Genomic DNA, 22,109 nt, shown 5'->3' on the forward strand with positions numbered 1-22,109 from the left:
TGGGAGGCCTGGGAGTTCCAGACCAGCATGGGTAACATGGCAAAGCCTCATCACTACAAAAAATATAAAAAATCATCCAGGTATAGTGGCGTGCACCTGTAGTCACACTACCTGGGAAGCCGATCACCTGAGCCTGGGAGGTTGAACCTGCAATGAGCTCTGATTGGGATACTGCACTCCAGCCTGGGTGACAGAATGAGACCCTGTCTCAAAAACGCTACTACTACTGCTACTGCTAATAATAATAATCATTAAATAAATACAATTAGGATGACAATAAGTTCACCATAGGGTTCTTTGATAATTCCATATTAATATTGGGAGCCAAATAATGAACATACATTTGAAATACTTAAAATGATTTATGGCATGTAATAACTGTCCGATAAATATTAGCTATTATATCATTTTAATTATTATAATTATCAATCTCTAAATCTAAGAGGCAGAATTTCAGAACTGTGGAAAGGATGAAGTCCCAGTTTCTTAGCATGATACACTGCCCCTTTAGGACTAGATCCTAGACTTCCCTTCCAGTGTCATTCACATGCCCTGCCACTTGGCCTTCCCATGTTTTCTTACACCTCCAGGATCTCTGCTTACAATGCCTTTTCCTTTCCATGCCTCCTAACTTCACCATGTCGGCCGTATTGATCCTTCTCGACTTGATTAACATCTTCTTTGCTCCGTGATGCTTTCTTCCTTTGACAAGCTCTGTAGGTAACCTTTAAGTGTCAGCTCCTCAGTGCTCTCAAAAAAACCTGTACATCCCCATATTGTTTCACACATTACTGTATTTATTGGCTTATATGTCTATCTTTCTCAGTAAATTGTGAGCTTTCTGAGCACAGGGACTATCTTGTACCTCATCTTTGTTTGCCCAGAAGGCTCTGCTTGACATTATGCTAAGTGCTTCATAGATACTTGTAGAAGAAATACAAAACTTTGGATCAGCAATTCTATAAATTACAGTGACTTGCAGTGAAACAGAAGTAATAGTAATCTGAATTGAAAGTCCTAATACTTATTATTTCTCTTCTCTGGTTACTTCCTGGAAGTTCTGTCCTGGAATGAACTTGTTTTATGTAAGAAATTGATTCTCGTGGTTTCTCTGCATTTATGAATATGTCATCATACTTGTGAGAGAGACAAGAAAAGTAAAAAAAAATTCAGAATATAGAGTGATTAAAATATAAAGTTAATATTTGGACACACTTTTCTACATCTGTCTAGTTTTATATTTGCAACATTAGTGCCTATTTGACTAAGAAAACAAAGATCTAGAAATTATTAGGGTTCAAGATTTCCACATTTCTGAAAAGCAGAGAGGATTGGAATGAATAGCTCACCCATCACTTGGCTGCAATTGCTCAATGGAAATTGCCAGAGTTCACTATTGGGCAAGGTTAGAGCTGCGGTTCCTGACCCTGTTGGCCTCAGGTGCCAGTGGGTCCTGTTTCAGGGAAGTTGGCAGGGAATCAGATGAGAAGAAAGTTGGAAGAGAGTCACAGACAGGGTAGTACATTCTGACTTTTCTAAATCTAAACCTGTTAGGTGGATACTATGTCCTGCTCTTTGGTTATAAACCTGAGCTAAAAAGAGGAAACACATTTATCTTGTACCTAAAAACTCATCCCATATGAAGAACCAAGTCATGGAAAGAAAACTAAGAGAGGATTTTAAGTGAGATCTGTTATCTAAATTTGCCTGAAGTTATGACAATGGTGGAAGTTCTTTCTGCCCTACTGGACCATAAGTTGGCAACTAGGGAAACAGAGAAATTGGGAAAATTAGTATTTTATTATTTATTTATTTTTTTTTTGAAAAAGAAAATAGAGATGGGCTTGCTATGTTGCCCAGGTTGGTCTTGAACTCCTGGGCTCAAGGAGTCTTCCCTTCTTGGCCACCCAAAGTGCTGGGATTACAGGAGCGAGCTACCATGCCTGGCCTGTTTTGTTTTTCAAAGTCTTTCAAATGGTAAATTGGGAAAGATACAAGACAAAGGAAAGAGGACTACATAATAGAAAATCACATTTAAAGAGTCATGAAAACATAGCTTGGAGAAACAGGACTAGAAATGTAGTTGGGTACTACTGGGTATCTACCCAAAGGGAAAGAAATCAATATATCAAAAACATAACTGCCCTCATATATGTATAGCAGCAATATTCATAATGGCAAAGATATGGAATCAACCTAAGTATCCATCAACAATTGGATAAAGAAAATGTTATATATATATATATAACATAAATATGTATGTTTATACATATATGCATATATGTTTATATTCATAAAATCCCACTATATATATATATATACACATATATATACACACACACATATACATATATATGCATATGTGTATATATGCATATATATATACACATATATGCATATATACATATATGCATATATATGTGTGTGTGTGTGTGTGTGTGTGTGTGTGTGTGTGTGTGTATATATATATAGTGGAATTTTATTCAGCCATAAAAAAGAAAGAAATTCTTTTATTTTATCTTTTGCAGCAACCTGGGTGGAACTGGAGGCTACTATCTTAAGTGAAACAATTAGGACACAAAAAAACAAATCTGTTCTCATTCATAAATGGGAGCTAAATAATGTGTATTCATGGAAGTAGAGAGTGAAATGATAGACAATGGAGATTTGGAAGGGTAATGAGGTGGGAGGGTGGTGGATGATGAGAAATTCCTAATGGTTACAATGTACATTATTTGAATGATAGATACCCTAAAAGTCTTGACCTCTCTGCAATCTATGCATATAACAAAAGTACACTTGGATTCCTAAGTTGTATAAACTTTGTTTGTATAAAACAAAAGACATGGTCATTGTGAATGATAAGCAGAGAAGAACAGAAAGGAGAAAAAAATAAGGACAGAATTAAAGTTAGAAGATTTCTTGGTTACAAATTAAAGTAATTATACTCAACTTTTACAAAAGGGTCAGCTAATATTAATTCAATATCTGCACCATGGTAGACAATTTAGAATTAGGAAATGGAAGCATTCTGTTAATAGTATGTTTACTATTTTTACTTGCTTTGAATTTTCTGAAGAAATTGGATAAGGAAACTGAATGGGGAGAAACACTATTTCTGATTTGGTAAGTAGAGAAGTGTTCTTTTGTAATTGAGTGAGAAGTTGCTGGGGCCTGTAACAGTGTTGTGCCCCCCTGTGCATTTCAAATCCATGATGGGTTCACTTGCCACTGGGACCTCTCCAAACTGAATACAGTCTTTCCTTAATGTTTAATTCTACCTTGACATTGCATGATGTAGGCTGGTCCATAACTTTTATGTAACATACAAGTTGTACAAGTGGTTTTAGCATGAATTTCAGCCTTGAGTATCTCCTGGGAATTTTATGTGAAAGAAATTCTAGATAGTACTGAAATGGTTGATGAAGGATTTATAACCAAAGTCTATATATTTGCCTGATGATGCTAAGTAAGTATTACTTTGTATTGCTTGATACAAAGCGCTAATATTCACCTTGGAAAAATATTTACAATTGGTCATAAGTCTATTTTGGAAATTAATTCATGTGGTAGCATGCATTTTGGACATGCATCATGAGCTGTAGCAAAATTAATAGAGAATATGAATACATAAAATTTCAAAAATGTAGCCATGAAGATATCACACAAAGTCCCAATATGTGGTGTCTTATTGTTCTAAAATGATACTAGAAAAAAATTAACCAGAACCTCCTCTCTGTTATTAAAGCATTAGTAATAAATTATACATTAATTTAGAGCTTGTCAATTTGGACCAAGACAGGGCTTAAAGAAAAGAAATGTAAAAGTTGTTCATAGCGGACATGTTAATTTTACTTATAATTATTGACAAAAATTTTTCTCTGTAGTAGGTTTCCACATTGTAAAGAAGGACAAGCTTACTTTGAAATTTCAGTTCTGTTCCTGCATTATCAGTAGCAAACTTACACAGGAACAGAACTGAAATTTAAATGTAAGCATCTTTAAAAATATGGAACCTGCTATAGAGGCAAATAACAGAAACCAAATACCGCACGTTCTCACTTACAAGTGGGAGCTAAATGATGGGAACATGTGGACACATAGAGGGGGACAACATACACTGGTGCCTTTCAGAGAGGGTGTAGGGTGGGAGGAGGAAGAAGATCAGGAAAAATAAATAATGGGTACTAGGCTTAATACCTGGGTGATACAATAATCTGTATAATAAATCGCCATGACACAGTTAACCTATGTAAGAAACCTACATTGTACCCCTGAACTTTAAAAGTTAAAAAAATGTAGTTCTGGTACCATGATTTGAACTTTTCTGAGACCTGGTTTTCTAGTCTAAAAGGGGGATAAGAATACTGATACCTAATTTGAAGGGTTTTGAAAGGATGAAATAAATAAAGTAATGAATGTGAGAGTGCCTAACATAGTACCTGGCATGTAGAAGGTGCTGTAGAAATATTCTGTTTTTATTCTTTTTCTGCTGCTTTGTTTAACTCATCTTAGCCATCATCTGTGATTTTCTCATTGGTTGCTCTCCTCCTGTTTCTCCAGTGCAGAGAAAAATGCAATTTTGAATGCGTTATCTTAAGCTTTTTATATTGCCTTAATAATGGATCCAGTTATTTATCTTTGTTTTTGCTTCTCAGTAGAAAAGTCCTTAAGTTCCTGAGACTGTTCATGTTTGTCACCTCTCATAGAATATATTAGCATCGTTATTAAGGTTAGGCACAAGTGAAATATCTAATAATAAAGAAATATTTGAATAAGCAGTGGTACAGTACAGCAAATCAATGTTCTAGAAAAATATAAAATAACTTGGACAGATATTTGTGAAATATAATAAAGTAGAAAAGGCAGATTATAAAATAGAATGTATGGTCTGATTTCATTTGTATTAATTTTTATATTAAAAAATACTTTGATTACAAAAGGCTAATTGATTATCTCTGGGTGGGTGGATTAACAAATTATTTTTGTTTTCTCCATTGTTGCTTATTTGACTATATTTAGCTATCTATGATACATAGCTCTTACTCATACTATAAAATATAAAAGTTAAAATTATGTTAATAAGTGGATGTTAATAAAAATGTAATACTTTTCATTGAGATGTGGTCAAGATTTTATTTTTTTAATTAATACATAATAGATGAACATATTTTTAGGGTACATGTGATAATTTAATCCATTTATATAATATATAAAGCTCAAATCAGTATAATTGGGATATGTATCACTTTAAACATTTGACTTTTCTTTATGCTAAAAACATTTAAATCATTTTGAAGTTTTGAAATGTACAGTGGATTATTGTAAATTATTGTCTGTTTATTAATTACAAGACAATACACACTGAAACTAAGCATTCAACTAAAGAAGCTAGGGAAAGAATAAAATGGACTAAAAGAAATTAGAAGGAATCAAAGATAAAAGTAGAATTAATAAAACAAATATGTAGGCTTGATAAATGTATGTAACAGCTGATTGAAAAGATTAGTAAATTAGCATCCAGCAGGCAATCCTGACAAGGTAAAAAGGAGAAAATAAATTTTCAAAAAAAGAGAAAAATTTGATGTAACCAAAGATTCATAGACTTTTAAAAAAGAAAACACTTTTGCCAATAATTTGAAAAATATACGTGCAGTGGACAAATACTTAGAAAAGTATGAATTTTTTAAATTGCCTCAAGAATAAGTTAAAAATTTGAATAAACTAGTAATCATAATCTATATTGAAAACAATCAGTGTTTCCCTCCCAAATAATACCAGATCCAGATTGTTTTATTAGGCAAGTTTTATAAGTCACTTATGAAGCAAATTATTCTTTTGAAGGAATATAAAGCCTTTTGAAGAGTAGAAAATAATAGAAAACTTCTGAAATTATCTACAAACTTAAAATACCTGATACAAAAAAGAATACCACAAAGTAGAACGCTAGACCAATATCATAGGAGTATAGATATGAACTATATATGGAAAAGCATCCAAAATAATAATACACAATAAACAAGATAGGATCATTACAAAAATACAAAGTCTATTCAACATTAGGGGGTTCTGGAAGTTTAATTCATTTCATTAATAAAGAGAAAACACGTGATCATCACAGTAAATGTAAAAGTGGCACTTAATAAAAGTGAATACCCACTATTGGTTTAAAAAAAAAAAAGCTGGAAACTAATTCTCAGCAAACTGACGCAAGTACAGAAAACCAAACACCACATGTTCTCACTTATAAGTGGGTGTTGAACAATGAGAACACAGGGACACAGGGTGGGGAACATCACACACTGGGGCCTGTCAGGGGCTGGGGGGTCTAGGGTAGGGATAGCAGGGGGTAGGGGGATTGGAAAGGATAACATTAGGACAAACACTTGATGTAGATGACGAGGGGCTGGATGCAACAAACCACCAAGGCATGTCTATACCTATGTAACAAACCTGGGCGTTTTGCACAGGTACCTCAGAACTTAAAGTAAGATAATAATTTTTAAAATCTTCATAAATTAGCAATAGAACAAAATATCCTTAAATTGATAAAAAGCATCCCTCAGAAATATGAAACAAACATTATACTTAGTAATGAAACACCGTAATAATTTATTTTCATTAAAAACAAGTAAATCAACAATATAATATGATTGAAACTAGTGAAAGAATACTACAAGGACAATTATAAAATAAATGTTCTGTATTTAACAGAAATAACAAGTGAAGTATGAGAAGATCTGAACAATATAAGAAAAACTTATAAAATATGAATAAACAATGAGAAATGTTTAAAACCTATGTGAAAAAACTGATAAAATTCGTCTAAAAGATCTAAAGTCCTGAGTGAATGAAAGCCTTATTGATGTACAGATATCAGTTTTTCCCAAATTATTACTTTAATGAAATTCTAATTTAAAGTCCAATGAAATTATTCTGCAATTTGACAAATTGATTTCACAGTTCACCTGGCAGGAACAATGTGCAATAAATGACGAAACATGTATTGAAAGTATAGAATGATTTGGAACCATTCTAATTAACAGTTAAGATGAAAACAAACAGAAATAGAAAGCTAGACTAATGGAATAAAATAAAAACTCTGGACCCATGGTTTTGTTTATACTGGAACTCGACAATAGATGCAATTTCAAATGCATAGGAAGATCATAGATAATTTGAGAAAAAAATAAAGTGGGCATATCACCTCATAACATGCTAGCAATCTAAGTGGAATAAAGAAATAATCTTTAAAAACATTGTATAACTCCCAGAAGAAAATATAGAAGAGTATTTTTATAATCTCATGGTACAGAAGGTCTTCTAAACCAAGCATATTAAGAACCATAAGTGAAAAGACTAACAGATCTGACTACGAAAATATTACCAACTTCTGTAATGGCAAAATAAGTGAAGTTAAAAAAAGTCCACAGACTGGCAGAAAATGATTGTTATTTATATAGCAGACAGAGAAGTAATATCTGTAACATAGAGATTATTTTTAAATAAATAGACACAAGTCAGTGGACAAATGAGCAAAGGAAATCAACAGTCAATTTAAAGAAAAGAAATCAAAATAGCTATAAATTTATAATTTAATAATGATAATCTTTAGTGATCAAGAAAAGGCAAATTAAAACAAAAAACCAAGATACCATTTTTTGGCCTATTATGTGGCAAAATTTAAAAAGACTTTAAAAAAGAATAATAAACATAGGTAACATTTGCTGAACACATATGCTATGTTCTGAAAGTTTTAAACATAATTTATTTAAACCTCATAAAAGCTCTGTGCTGTAGGTATTATTATTCCTATAATATGGGTAACAAATCAAGATAGAGAAAGGTTAAGGTGCTCAAGGTTACACAGGTAAAGAGTGGCAGAGAGATGATTTGAATTTAGGTAGCCTGGTGGCTGAGACTGTGTTTGTAATTACTAATTTTACTTCTTTTCAGTTTCCTCATCTTAAAAAAAAATAGGCAGGGGGTGTGGAGATTATATCTACCCTGCCTTCCTTAAAGTGTTGCTGTGACGAACACAGGACATCATAATGAGCTGATGAGGGTGATGCTATAGTCCAGGTTCTCTTCCATAGGGACACATGGACTGGAGCATCTGAAGCACTACGGTTACTTAGCCTCTTTGCTGGAATGAAAGTGAACTATTATAATAGCTCCTTCAAGGAATGTTGTGTGTGGATTGTCTGATGCTTCACTCGGACACATCAAGGATCTGACCCCCTGTGGATATGGTCCAAATGGATCCAACTGTCTGCTATGCACTGAGTCATATCTTACTGAAATTTTACTTATTGGCAAGTGTGGCGCCTTCATGGTTTACCAAGTGGTGTATCAATTGGCAAGATCTGACTCAGCTTTCATGCATACTTTTATTCTTATATTTAATTTTTTTTTTTTCTGAGATGGAGTCTCTGTCACTCAGGTTGGAGTACAATGGCATGATCTCAGCTCACTGCAACCTCCACCTCCCGGATTCAAGTGATTTCCTGCCTCAGCCTCCTGAGTAGCTGGGATTACAGATGCATGCCACCACGCCTAGCTAATTTTTGTATTTTTAGTAAAGATGGGATTTTGCCATGTTGGCCAGGCTGGTCTCAAACGCCTGACCTCAGGTGATCCACATGCCTCGGCCTGCCAAAATGCTGCGATTATAGGTGTGAGCCACCATGCCAGGCCATTTAAATTCTTTAAAGTGTTGATTCTTCTTTCCACTGATCTTTAGTTCTTCTGGATTGTAGATAGCAATAGAGGAAGAAATAAGCTATAGACCAAATATTTCATGAGGGTGCAGTGGAGGTAATCAAAGATCCAAGTGCTTCTCAAGACACCCAACACAACTACTTTGTGTATATGTGTTATACACAGCTACTCTCAGGGAATGAGTAGGATCTTCTCACCCTCCATCCTCAAATGTCCATATAATTCATTTTTCCTTCTTCTATCTCTTTTTCTGTCTTATTCTTTAATTTTTATGCTCTTTCTTGCTCTTCTAGTGAAACCCATGGCTAAAGAATTTGCTGAATCCATCTGACATGAATATTGTACTTTTAAGGCAAGATATTAAATGTTGTGGAGGAGTGGTGCTGATACAACTTTCTAAAGAAATTGCTATTTTTGCAAGGAAGTATAGGACTAGCTGATGTTTGATTACTGTTTGTTGAGGTTTGAAATCTATATACCATCCAATTTGGAATCATTCTAAGTCCTAAGTGGAGTAACTTAAAATAGCAAAACCTAAGGTACTGAAAAAATTTCACTGTAGTGAAAATATCTATAGAGAAAAGAAAACCTATATCAGGGAAAAAGTACCATAGAAACCACTGTTTCAGAGTTTATTAGAGAAAAAGAAGCAGATATATAATGAACAAATAATTATTTTATCATAATTTTAATGTGTTTGTGTATATATGTATATATCTGTGTATATATATACATATGCACACACACCTGTATTAAATCAGGGCATTAAAACATGCAAGTGGTAGAGGAGATATATTTTCTCAGTTTTTAAAAAAACTACATCAAGTCAGAAATCAGGCACAGCTCATGAAAAGAAAAGTGTTACCTCAACTCTTAGGGAAGTTAAGCATATTCATCCGGCCCACAGATCATCAGATCATAATTTTTGCAAAACAATCCTGACATCTAGAAATCTTTTTTGTTTTGTTTGAGGAAAAAGTTATTTCAGATAGTTAGAACAATTTATTTTCATATAAAATTTTGTTTAAAATTATATAACATGATCCAATAGAAACACATCTTGCTTTTTAGCATATTCTCATTAAGTGGATTTTATAAAGGTACATTTTATCTGTTTTGAAAGACGTTTTTCCATTTGTTTAAAATGCCCTTTAAATATCAATGAAAAGCACTTTAAATCCTTAGGATTTAGCTTGAACTGTAAATTACACAAGGAAATACCAGAAGAGGAAGCATTAACCTATGCACCTGTGCACATCTTGTCAAAATAGTACTTTGAGGTTTAACTGCAAGTGTTCTTAAATTTTAGCAAGTAATATTCACCCCATTAAATCTCTCCTTCCTTTTTTTTATTCCGTGCCCTCAAAACTTCACTGTAATCTTCTCCAACAGAGGTTGTGTTCAATTTGAGTAAATCCCATAACTGCGACTTTCAATAAGTTGCGTTAAAGCCCTATTCTTGAACTATTGTACCACTATTAAAGCATACCCCCGATTGGCATTAAAAGATCACTTAAGAACAGCCGTGGTAGAGCCAGGTGCCAATAGCAATGACATACAGAAGCTGTTTACAAAAACCAGACTCCCTACCTGGCCTCATCGTAGAATCACCTGTGCTTAGGCATCATCTTTCCCACCCCGGAAGGATTCTGATTCAGCTGGTCTGGAATGGGGCCCAGGAAATGATATATTTTAAAGCTCCCCAGGTGATAACAATAGGCAGCTGCATGTACAACAGCTGACTTAAGCTCTAACTTATACATGTTATAGGTCAAACAAAACAAAACAATTGACAGTAATTGAATTTATTCCACCTACCAAATAAATGGGCCATATGGTCACATAAAAAATCTAATTAAAAAGAAAAACACTACATCACAAAGGTAGAAACTAGATAGGAGGAAAGAAAACATAATTCAAATTTTTTTCTAATAATTGTTTTGTCTACAATTTCATCATTTCTAAAGAATATTTTCCTAGTTGTTAGTATTTATAAATAAGAAACCTTGAACAACCTTTAAAGATCTGACTCTTACTAGATTCTGGCTCATATGATTTGTTTTCAACTCAGTTTTGATGAGGACTAGCCAATAAGATATTTATGTTACCACTGCATCCATAAAACTAGTACTTGTGTGGTTCTACATATGGAAAGGAAGCAAAAGCTGTGGGGTGGAGAAAGTACAGAGAAAAGGAAATCTCTTAGGAGAAAAGAACAGATGTAGGAAAGTTGAATCATGTGAATAATGAAGAGCCTTAGCAGTTCTGTGAATTGCCATGAATTCTGCCTCTAAAATCCTAACAGTCTCTTTATCCAGAGCAATCTTCAATATAGGCACCTCATGAAGCCTGGATCTTGACTTGTTTTCTGCTTTCTATACATATGTATACTTCCCCGTTGTTCCCTCTACACTCCAAGTTCTATTTCCCACCCCATTTTCCATTATTGAACTTAACCTGAGCTCAGCGAAAGCGTAGACTGAAAGAAATGTCGCTGCTTACTACCTTCTAGGCACAGCATGTCTGTTCTGCACACCACTGGAAGATCAGCCTCCCTAAAATATCCCTTCTAGTATTCTCCTCCCCCAAATCCTTCACTGGACTCATCACTAACTAGAAAGAAATAGAGTTCAGCCCCTTAGCCTAACGTTCAGAGTCTGCCATGACCTGGTCCTAACTCGGCTTTCCTGATTTTCTTTCAGTGCAAGCCTGGAGCTATACCACGCTCAAGCCCATCAGGTCTCCTAGGCACACCAGTTACTTTTTATTTTACCTAAGTGCCTTTGTCCTTGTTTCCCATTTTCCACATGACTAGAATTCCCATTATTCTTTCTATAATTTCCTTGGCTAAACCGAATTCATGCCTATTCCATTAGGTGTTGGGTGTATGTGATTTTGTGTGTATACATGTATAAGTGCACTAGCACATATGTTCAGACATTAATAAGTATATACACACAGGGGTGAATAAGCTCTGAGAGGTCAGTTTTGGCAGCACAACATCACACAAGAGACCTTTCAATACACCCCTTTCCTTTTGCAGCTGCTCTGACTTCAATACTCTCTTATAAAGCTTCCAGCCTGTGCTCAACTTGGAGAAGCATATCAGAAACTCAGAAACAGGAATACTCATTAAGTGACCTGTCCTTGTCAACACTGAAGATTCAGAGAAGAATGATGGGTTTTGGCTGGGCACGGTGGCTCAAGCCTGTAATCCCAGCACTTTGGGAGGCCAAGGCGGGTGGATCACGAGGTCAAGAGATCGAGACCATCCTGGTCAACATGGTGAAACCCCGTCTCTACTAAAAATACGAAAAATTAGCTGGGCATGGTGGTGCGTGCCTGTAATCCCAGCTACTCAGGAGGCTGAGGCAGGAGAATTGCCTGAACCCGGGAGGCGGAGGTTGCGGTGAGCCAAGATCGCACCATTGCACTCCAGCCTGGGTAACATGAGTGAAAACTCCGTCTCAAAAAAAAAAAAAAAAAAAAAAAAAAAGAATGATGGGTTTTTACCCCAAAAAATGTCTTGGAAAATTTTAACATTAGATGCAATGTGAGTAGGCCTCATGCGATCAATAGAAGACCTAAATAAAACATAAAAGCTGAGTAAGAGGTAGCTCTGCCTGCATGACAGAGCAGGGACAGTGGCCTTTCCTGATCTTCGGACTTGAAATATTGGCTTTTCTTGTGTCTGTAACCTGCTGGCTTCTGGACTGGAACTTATACCATTGACTTTCCTGGGTTTCAAGACTTTGGACTTGCGCTAGAACTACACATGGACTCCCCCGAATCTCCAGCTTGCTAACTGCAAATCTTGGGACTTCTGCTTCTATAATTGCATGAGCCAACCCCTTACAATAAATCGTTTATTTGTATTGATATGTGCAGACTTACATATTTATATGCATATTTATATAAATTTATATTTTATTTATGTTTTTGTACATTTATAAATTTATTGCCTGTACATATATATTCTATGTTCTTCTAGAGAACACTGACTAATACATATACATAACTCTTTTTTTTGTGCTATTATTGTTCTAGTACCTGTAAGATCAGACTACTGCTGGTGACTGTTGTGCTGTCTTTATTCGGTTATGACACTCGGCTATTCCCAAAATGCCTGACTTCTGTAAGATTCCTGGGAAAGAGAACTGGCAGAATTTAGAGACTGTAGAATGACATGGCCTAACGAGAAGAGTAGAATGTCTTTGTATGTTTAATACAAATATGTTTAATTTTTAAGTTGTCTTATGAATACATAAAGTGGTAACCATGGCATACAATATAGATATTCTACAGCTTAAAAGCAGGTGATTATTCAATAGTCCTGGTACCAATTATTTGTGTGGTATATTCTAGAGAACTGATGAACTGTGAGTGCTGTTTCATTCATTCTTCATCTAGTGTTATGTTTCTTCCTCTCATTTTAACCTCATTGGGAATCTGATCTTTTGAACTTAGTTGCTGCATCTGGTTTCCTCAGACCAATTTGGAGAAATTTAAGTTGAAAACTCAATTTTCACGAAGTCTGCCAATCCCTGACTAATGGAGTATATTTGATCTCTGAGTGAAGCTTACAAAATCTATCTAAAGCTCTTATGTTACAGTGGCACAGAAGCAATCTGACACTTGTAAGGAAAGATAGCCTTATGTTTCTATTTTAAAAGCCATATTGTATTTGTCCTGATATTATGCTAATTTACATGCATCATCGTAAGTGGCTTTGAGTACTAACATTTTTTATCATAACTATGAAAATAACGAAGTATTAGAGATTTGCACTCTGGTGTGAGGGTCTGTATTTCTCTTTTGCTTCCTCCTATAATTACTCAGATTCCTTCAAATCATTCTATGCTAATTTAGGAGACCCTGCCAATGATAGGGAGTGTCTCTGTCTTAGGAAAACTGCAAGAGGGCTGGGTGAAGTGGCTCACACCTGTAATCCCAGCACTTTGGGAGGCTGAGGCAGGCAGATCATGAGATCAGGAGTTCAAGACCAGCTTGACCAACATGGTGAAACCCTGTCTCTACTAAGAATACAAAAAAAAAAAAAAAGCCAGGTGTGGTGGTGCATGCCTGTAATCCTGCTACTCAGGAGACTGAGGCAGGAGAATCACTTGCACCTGGGAGGCGGAGGTTGAAGTGAGCCAAGATCATGCCACTGCACTCCAGCCTGCGTGACAGAGTTAGACTCCCTCTCAAAAAAAGAAAAGGAAAGAAAAACTGCAAGAAAGTCAGAAAGAGAGTGTTCCAAATTTGCACTGCAAGCCAGTGATGGGGATAGAGTTAATTTCTAAGCCATCTTATTGCACTCTAAAAAGCGCTCTACATTTGCACCTCATGGCCTCTTTCTCACCTATTTTCCTCTAGTAAAACATTTTATAATCAGCACAGAAATATGATCAGCGTTATAGCTAAATGGCTAAAATTTATGCACATTTGCTTGGCATTATTCTAAGCACTTTATATATAATTTTTGATCTAATTATTTAAACAACCTGCCTTTACAGAAGAGGAAATAGTCACAGAGTTCAATAAATTGCCTAGAGTTAAATTGTAGCAAGTGGTAGAGCCAGAATTTGTGTCCAACCATTCCAGGTCCAGAACATTCTGCTTTAACATATAATTTGTCTCCACTCTGCTATGTCAACACCACAAATCAGAGATTTGGATCATTTGGCTTTAGGAAATCCTTTGCAATTCTGAGTTACTAACTTATTACAGAAAAGATCGGACTTGATGGCTTGTTTTCAAAAGGCAGAGAAAATTGAATTTCTAGGCATTATAGGTTTTTCTCTTAAAATGTCTTAAGGGTCTATATAATGGCATTTCCTGCATGATGCCAATTCAAGTCAATGCACCTGTTAAGTATCTGTTATATAATGAGAAAAATAGACACAGATGAATTAGTGTTTCGCAAGTGTGATATTCAAATGACTTTACTAACAGAATTCTTTAATAAGTTAATTCTTCCTTAAAGATCAGATAAATGCCAGCTACTCAAGTCCCTTATATCACCCTCCAGTTATTTTTGATACTTCCTCCCTGGACCGTCTACTCTTAATATCTTCTTTTCCCCATCATCAAAACTTGCTTCTCACAAGGGTTTGCCAACCTAGTTAGTCTGTTAAGTGACTTTGGTCCCTATCACTCATATCCTGCATCCAAACTAATTTATATTTTAACAAAACTTGTGGAAACAAACTCTTATTCTAAATGAATAACTCTATTCAGGTTGGTGGAGCTGCTATTTGGGACCATCTAAGTCTCAATTTAAAGTTCTAAATCAGGTCAGTTTAAATATGGGACTCCCTTAACAGACATAGACCTAGCAGCCCAATTATTTTTCCTTGGGGAAAAGGGTGTGTCCTCCAGGTAGGAGGTGCTATGTCCTATTCAGACACTAACAGAATTTGAGTATAAGGCAACCAAGTCATTCAGGACAGTTACTTTGTATTTTTAGCAATGCCTCCGTGGTTTATCCTGTCACTATGTTCACGGCGCCTGTATTACTCTGTTCTCACACTGCTATAAAGAAATATCTGAGACTGCGAGAGGTTTAATTCACTCACAGTTCTGCATGGCTCAGGAGGACTCAGGAAACTCACAATCATGGCAGAAGGCAAAGGGAAGCAAGCTTGGACCTTCTTACATGGCAGCCGGAGAGAGAAGGAGTGCGTGCAGGGGGAAATGTCAAACACTTATAAAACAATTGGATCTCATGAGAATTCCTCACTAACATGAAAAATCACAGGGGAAACCACCCCATAATCCTACCACTTTTCACCAGAGTCTTCCCTTCAGGCCTAGGGATTACAATTTATGATGGTATTTGGGTGGAAACACAAAGCTAAACCATATCCATGTCGGTGTCTGCACATATTTCCTCTGTGATTTGGGCCTCTCAGCCTCTCCAAGTCACAAAATGGGTCTCCTTTAACTGAATCTCTGACTATGTCAGTCCATGAGTCTGGGCATAGCAAGGAAGGTGTGAGACTCAGAGTGAAGGGAGTATTCCTCTTTAACCATGGGGTTCTATTGATATGTCTCTCGGAATTTTCATAGAGAATCAGGCTGAATTAGAAATGCTGTACACTGGGAAGTGGTATGATGGAAAAGTGTCCCCTGAGGGTTCAGGTCCTGCTCTTGGATTCTCATTCTAACAAAAATGTGTCTTCTATCTTTGGGGAACCCAAGTTGCTTTTCTCTGTCAAATAAAGGATCTCAAAAGTTTCCTTCTAGTTCTAAGACGTGATGCTTCCCAGTGTTCCATTGGTCCTTTCTTTGCAGGGAGGCCTGTGCCAGATTGCTGGGACTCACTCCTGCACCACTTGCTGCTGGTGTGACCTGGGGCAAGTTTCTTCATGTCCCTAAGCCATAGATGCTTTATTGGAAAAATGGCATAGCAATAGTACCTATTCCATAGAGTGATGGAGGATTAAGTGAGTTAACCTATGTGCCTGGCATCTGGCGGGATGTAAGAGGATGTAAGAGCTTTTATTAACATCATTGTTATAATCATCACAGGGTGCCAATTCTAGTTAGTTGGTAGTGCATGAATTTCGAGGAACTGTTAGAGATCTTCAGAAAAGAGGATTAGAAAGAGGATTTCTGAGATGAACATCTATGTGTGCCAACAGAGTTTTCCCCCATGGTACCAGATTTTGATTTCTGACTTCCATTGCAAATAGTCAGAGGCATTAGGGTATAATTACATCTAATAATTAAAAGTAAAATTTACTTCATGCTAAAGGCCCCAGCTGGAAAGATAAGCACTAAGCAGAATCCCAATAGAAGAGCAGGATAGAAGAATACTAAAATCAATAGAAATTTTAAAAATTTCATTTGTATACAATGCTTTGCCAGTCCCCTGCCAGGCAGGTAGGAGATTTTATAATCCTCTGTTCCTTTATATGTTTCACTGTGTTAGTTACAGCATCTGGGCTGAGTTATAATTGCAACTTTTCAGGCTGTTTTCTTCTAGGACCCATATGGGAGTGGTTCTTGTCTTGCCTTCTACATGGATCCTTATGTACTCTCCGCTCTTCGTTGTTTTCATCTAGCCTCTTAACTGATTAATACGCTAATATCCAGTGAAGTTATTGAAGGCCCATTACCTAATCATCATTCTTCTACATGAACAGAGTTGGGCTTGTAAACGTTACGTGGGAGTGTCTTTCAGTTAATCAGATTTGTACAATTGGAATGGTGAATATTGACACAGTCACCTTGAAGAAATGGGGCATCCTGAATTGACATCAACTATGAAGAAATTTGCCATTAAAAATCTGTATTAGTTCTTCTATATGAAAAGCTTTATAAACTAGAATATCCTATGGAAATAAGGTATTATTGTAGTTGGTTCTGCTACTTAACTAATCCCAGTGATTTTTAAATCAATTGGGCATCCTAAAACAATGATTATTTTTTAATTGCTGGAGGAAGGGAAGACATCACTACATCATTGCAGGTAGGATTTTATAGAATTACAAACTAATCTGCTCACTCAGACATTCTGTCTGGCCAAATTGGTCATGTGCTAATTCTCTTAGTTGTATTATGTCTGGAGCAGAGCGTTGTACCTAACTGTGAAAACCAGAGGGATTTATCTTACATCCTTGCTACTGTTTCCCTCTTAATATTACCAGGGACCAAACCCTACTGAATAAGCAAATTTGGAAAATCTTCTACATCTGATTAATACATATATGCATAAAACTCTACACATAAATCTATATAGGAAAAAAGCTCAGTTGATGTATTTTTAAAAGAAATCAAATTAGAACTTTCAAGATACAAGTATATTTTAGTGAAGACAATAATTTTTTACAAAAGGATATGTTTTAGTTTTTGGATTGCATCAATCAAAAATATTCAATACAAAATTTTATTTTATTAAATTAAAAATTCTAAGTAGTCATTAAAACCGATAACCTAGATGGGACGCGGTGGCTCACGTCTGTGATCCCAGCACTTTGGGAGACCAAGGCGGGCAGATCACAAGGTCAGGAGTTCGAGACCAGCTTGGCCAACATAGTGAAACCCCATCTCTACTAAAAATACAAAAAATTAGCCAGGCATGGTGGCTAGAGCCTGTAGTCCCAGCTACTCAGGAGGCTGAGGCAGGAGAATCACCTGAACCCAGGAGGCAGAGGTTGCAGTGAACCAAGATCTCTCCACTGCACTCCAGCCTGGGCAACAGAGCGAGACTCTGTCTCAAACAAAGCAAAACAAAACAAAACTGATAACCTAGTTGCAGTAGATTTGATGAAATAAAATGATAAACTAGCTTTTCTGATTTAATGGGCAGCAAACATTTGTTAATAACTCTGGATTTTATAGGATCAGGCCAAGGAGCAGATGGGCTATAGGTTTCTAATACAGAATGTCGCCACAAGGGTACTGCTCCTTTTCCAGATGCCTTTTCTGGGGGCAGTTGGACTGTAAGAGCTGTACTTTGCGGGAGCCTGGTTACTGTTTCTGTGAATAAGATAAAATGGTGTTTATCCTCTGTCGATCAATACTGTCTTGTTTGAACTTATTGAGTCATTTTAGAGACACATAAGGTAATGAAAACCATTGTGTAATAGTACCCACAGTACTACTCAGCTTTCTAAGGGATGACAATATTTTAAGAGACAGTTACTGAAACAAATTTTTAACATTAACTGCCTTCATGATGAAACAAGTGTGTCCTGTGTCAGGTACAATATTCTCTAAAATAAAGATATATTCTGTGTGCTTTAATACTAAAAACAATAATTACAGACTGACTTTCTCTGAATAAATGGAATAGTACTGCTATTTGAGATTGATTGAAATTTTGTTTATGTACAGTTTTTGATTTCAACTTTATTAATATTGTTTTGACAAATAAGACCTAATAGGTACACTTGGGCAATTTTAGAAAAGTTTTCTGGAGGTCGTTACAAACAGGAAAGTGAAAAGGGAAGGGAGTTGTTGCTGAATTCTTAAATGCCGGGGACTGTTCTTCAATTCTTTGCTTTATCATGTAATTTAACCTTCACAAAATACTGTGGGGCAGATTGTACCCCTATTTCACATTTGAGGAATCTGAGATTCAGAAGAGTCAAACAACATGCCCAAGGTCACAAACCTAGAAAATTTTGCAATAGGCGTTCTGACTTAGCTGTGTCCAGGCAAAAAGCCTAGTGTTCTTTCTGTAATTAATTTAAAGTTTCTCAGCTAGGCATAGTTCTATTTGGTAGAAGAAGACTAGACTCTAAAGTCCTTTAGATTTTTCAATTGTGACGATTTCAATCGATTCTGATTATTATGAATGCTGGACATGGGCTAAAAATGTGATTTGGTCTTTCCTTTTCTGTCTTCTGAGAAATACCAGTTTTGAAAGATGTTGGTAGACATTCCTGAAAGAAGATGATCTGTTGTAAATGATACCCAGGAAGCAAAATATTGCCTACTTTCTTAAGTAGTCGTGATAAATGACAATATTTGCTTGTTTCATGAGTCCCCAGTCCTTGAGGGTATGATATAATGGGTACATGCTTGGGCTCTGAATCAGACCACTAGACTAGGGAGCCTGGTTCTGCCAATTGCTGAGTAGCCAAGCCTAGATAACAAGTCTGTGCCTCTGTTTTCCCATGTATAACCTGTTATAATAGTATCTACCCCATAGAGTTGTTCTAAGAATCACATGAGGTAATTCATGGAAAGAACTTAAAAGTAGACCTGATAATATAGTGTTTCATAGATGTCTGTTATCATTATTACTAAAAACACTCATGTTTTACTAAAAACACTCATGGGGTAACAAGATCTGCTATAACTTTTCTAAAACCATTTCCTCGACTTACTTGACAATGGAGTCACTTTTCTTCTGAGCCACATTTATTAACATCCACTAAATATAATGTTGATATTTGAAATGACACAAAACCACCTTGGCATTAGTGCAGTAGAAAATAAGAACTAAGTATTTACAGTGTTTTAATATCCATTATGTCATTTTATAGTGTTTGCGCACAACAATATTTCTTTTCCTTGCCACCTGTCTTCCTTTTTCCCTTAAAATGGATGAATAGTAAAATGAAACAGTAAAATGTTAAGAGTTATAAAAAATGGGCAGAGTAAATGTTATTCCAGAAAATGTGAACCTTGTAAGTCATTTGTCTCTTTCTCTGTATTGAGCAGGGCAAAGCCTTACTGCTTTGACAAGTAAGTGATATCACTGTCATTTCCAGACCTATGTTCCATTGCATGCTCTGTAACACACTTTATAAAGGAAATTTCAGAGCAGACCAACACACTTTTTTTCTTGATCCTAAATTATAACTAGAGCTGAATTTACCAAAATGTACTCTACAAAACACTAATCCTGCACAATGCACAAATAATGCTGCATTCTTCATCTTGTTGGAAATATACAATACACATCTGAAAAGTCCTATAGTAAATAACCTTGTTTAGTTGGAATCCATTCTTCTTGGAAATTCATTGGTGATATGACAAAAAGTCAGAGTTTAGGAGGTTTCTGGCAGAAGTGGGATATTTCTGGTAAATACCCAGATTGATTACTTTCTTGAGATAAAATACCATTATATTCTGGTTGTGAATAATCTTTTTGGAGTAAACAAAAATATGTGAAAATATATCCACCTCAGCACAGTCACCAAAACTGTGGAAACAATCCAATAATTAGCCATTCCAAGATTGAGATTTAACACACTAAAAGCCAGTCATTTTCCATAATATTTTTGCCAGAATCAAAAGTGAAGAGTTTACACATTCCTTTGGTTAGCAAGATAATGGCAGGAGAAATAGCAAGAATTTACCAAGACATTTTTTATAGTGGTAGTAGATAATTAAACATATGAAGTCTGAAGTGTGATAGGAATTATGACCAACACACAAAACTCAAAATCTGCCAGGGATGTTAATACTATTTCTTTTGTTAATTGCATTTTTGTTTCTCATATTCCTAGGATCAGGACAGGCATTCAACCACAACTGTCCCTGGTGTCTGGTTAAGGCTAAACTTCTCAGAACATTGGTTCCACTCTTGAACCCTCAGAAATTTATTAAATCCTGGTAGCTGTCTCATTGTGAGATTATATGATAATTCCAATATATTCTTTTGTTTTCCAATTGTTTCATTAGTCTAAAAACAAGCTAGATAATTCCTCGAATTAGGCTAGATAGCAGAAGAGAGTAAAAGCTATTTTCACTGCATTCCCGCTGATACAACAATGCACAGTTTCACAGAGTTGAAATAGAAAAAAGGAAAACACATGGATCATACCTGAGTAATTTCAGAGATCCCCACCCGGAAAAGGTTTCCTTGATTATGGCGAATTCAACGTGTCACTCGGGTTATGCTCTAATCATCATATCAAACTCCAAAGGTTCAGTGGCTTTAGGTTTGGTTTACAATTCCTGGGAGTTAAACTTTAACTCACCCTGTCTCTTGCATCCATGCAGCCCTTTGACCAGATAACTGGGTCACTACAGCCCAGAAATAATTTATGAAAACAATCTTTGTTATTTGTTTACAAAATTAAAATAAATGTTGTAAAAATATTGGGGTAAATATTATTTTGAAGCTATTTGGTTGACTTATATGATATATTTAAAAAGTAAAATTCACTGCAATTGGATATGTAAGCTTTTCTTTATGTCTGTTCCTTTGTTTTTTGCTATGCCAAAATGATATTATGCCTAAGGTAATTTATGAGACTATTTCTTTGCTTTACACTTTTTATATCACTGTATTACAGTGAGTAAAGTGTAGAGTTTTAGGTCAAGTACATAGATAAATGCTGGGCCTACAAACAGAAAATACACAAAGCACTTATATAACAAAGTAGATAGATTTGGGCCAGATCAGGTTGGGGAAATCATACCTCTTTGTATACAAGCTGCTAATTTAGATTGTAAGAGGGGTTTACTTGTGAGAAACAAAATAATCAGCCATATATTGGGGTTATATGATAACTGATGCTATTGCTCATTGCCTGAAATCTCAGTGGTAACTGAGTTTCTTGAAAAATAGATAAATGGTGTTTTCAAAAATACAAACTCTATACTTTGAGTTCTCTGGTAAGAGCTCTACTCTACAGAATAAATCCCTAAGGGTAATAAAGCCCACTTAAAGAAAAGAAAAAAGAACCAAAACCTTTCTAATTTTGAGTAAATTTTGATTTAAGGGCTTGGAAACCACACGCTCCAAAACTAGAATTAGAGGGTACACTTCCTTGGCTTCAGTTCTAGTAAGAAGAGTCAAATTTTCTAGGAACCAACCATTAAGAGAGCATTTTTGTCTATAGAAAAGCACAGAACAAGCAATACTTCTATAATAGAGACTCAAAGGAAGATCCATCAATTAAGCACATCTATGAATACAT

General features: G+C 35.6%; 1 protein-coding gene across 2 annotated transcripts in view; it reads right to left on the bottom strand.

Moving 5' to 3' along the window:
* A1CF (APOBEC1 complementation factor) overlaps nt 1-21,097 on the bottom strand; it is a 76,974-nt gene extending 55,877 nt beyond the window's left edge. The window contains exons 1-2 of one of the 2 annotated variants that reach the window (XM_032245621.1): nt 21,008-21,095; nt 8,007-8,146 (exon numbers count right to left, since the gene is read on the bottom strand). The gene's annotated coding sequence lies outside the window, so the exon portion shown is untranslated. Of the gene's footprint in view, nt 1-8,006; nt 8,147-21,007 lie in introns of both variants that reach the window. The other variant, XM_032245620.1, reaches the window with a different exon arrangement.
* Nucleotides 21,098-22,109: the final 1,012 nt, after the last annotated feature.

This window comes from Sapajus apella, unplaced genomic scaffold, assembly GCF_009761245.1.
Source record: "Sapajus apella isolate SASKATOON/1434 unplaced genomic scaffold, GSC_monkey_1.0 scaffold58, whole genome shotgun sequence".
Lineage (NCBI taxonomy): Eukaryota > Metazoa > Chordata > Mammalia > Primates > Cebidae > Sapajus > Sapajus apella.